This window comes from Amborella trichopoda, chromosome 12 (genome assembly GCF_054954075.1).
Source record: "Amborella trichopoda isolate Santa Cruz 75 chromosome 12, AtrichopodaSantaCruz75HAP2 v2.0, whole genome shotgun sequence".
Classification (NCBI taxonomy): domain Eukaryota; kingdom Viridiplantae; phylum Streptophyta; class Magnoliopsida; order Amborellales; family Amborellaceae; genus Amborella; species Amborella trichopoda.
Window position 1 is genome coordinate 47,317,270 of NC_142347.1, and position 1,437 is coordinate 47,318,706.

The 1,437-nt window shown below is 39.9% G+C and overlaps 1 pseudogene; it reads right to left on the minus strand.

The window, feature by feature from the left end:
* Window positions 1–491: 491 nt before the first annotated feature.
* Window positions 492–1,113, minus strand: LOC18435554 (rust resistance kinase Lr10 pseudogene; annotated as a pseudogene).
* Window positions 1,114–1,437: the final 324 nt, after the last annotated feature.

Consider the following 1,437-nt stretch of genomic DNA (forward strand, 5'->3'; position numbering starts at 1 on the left):
ACAATGATTTCGCCTACCCTCATCATCATCCAAACTTCATTGCACAGTCATAGTTGTTTGGTAGTGTTTTAATTTTTATTTTTTTTACTAATCGGAATTATTTGAAATTTGGAACGTGTGTACATCTTAATGAGACGCACTTAATAAAAATATGAAAAAAATAATTTGTAAATATAAATTGACCAAATTACCCCCATAAATTTTCAGGTATTTTGATCAATTTATATTTTACGAATTATTTTTTTCATATTCTTATTAGATGTGCCTTACTAGGATGTACACACGCTCTAAATTTCAAATAATTTTTATTTGTAGAAAAAAAAATGAAAATTGAAACACTACCGGATAACTGTGACCGTGCAATGAAGTTTGGATGGTTATGAGGGTAGGCAAAATCACTGTTCATTTTCGCCTATAAGCATTGGGAAGAGTTTTCCTTTTTAGATCTGCTTTCATTTATGCTTATTATCTTTAGATCATTTTTTTCTTCTTTAAGACATCCCATAACTGTAGACATCACACTTATTAGTAACAGAGAATGGCTTCCATAGCTCGGGCACCGCGTAGTCCGGGGTCCCCGTTGTCATGGTGACATTGGTTACATCCCTATTGCAAAGCTTCGCCAAACCGAAATCTGCACCTTTGGGGGACAAGTTTCGATCGAGCAATATATTTCTTGGTTTTATGTCATAGTGGACCATCCTTTGCTGGGATTCTTCGAGGAGGTACGCTATACCCTGCGCTGTCCCCAGTGCGATCTCGTGAAGCATATCAAACGAGATCTTTTCTGTGTTTCTAAACAATAACCCATCTAGTGACCCCTTCTCCATGAACTCGTACCCGAGAGCCCTCATGTTGTTTTCGAAGCAAAAGCCGATAAGCCTCACCAAATTAACATGGTGGATTCTTCCTATAGTGCCCAAATCTGCCATGAACTGCACTTCGATTTGTTGGTTAGAACTTCCCTTCAGAACCTTTACTGCTACTTTAGCAGCGCTTGGGATATGCCCTATAGACTGCACCGCAACTACCTGCACCGAGCATGTGGCCGAAGTTCTTTTTCGCGGTGATGAGCTGTTCTGAGGAGAACCTCGTCGGCTTGAGCTTCTCCATGTTGCAGTCACGCACATTATCAGTGTCTTTCTTGTTTTTGAACCGGTAAGTGCAACCGTGAATCATTAAAAGCACGACGAATATCGCTGAAAGATGAAGGAACATAAAATGAAACTCTGGCGAAATTAAATCCAAGGTACCAGTCAAGCTGAACTAAAAGAGAGGAGTGCATAGGTGAAGGAACCCATTAAAAATCCTAAGATAAGCAAGAAAGACATAGGGAAAACAAGAGTGTTTAGGGACGTGCCCTAGTCGACTCAGGCTCGGATGAGTAACTCGTACTTAGCATCTTCCCGAGCTGAAAAGTAGTGTACAAACTCGGAA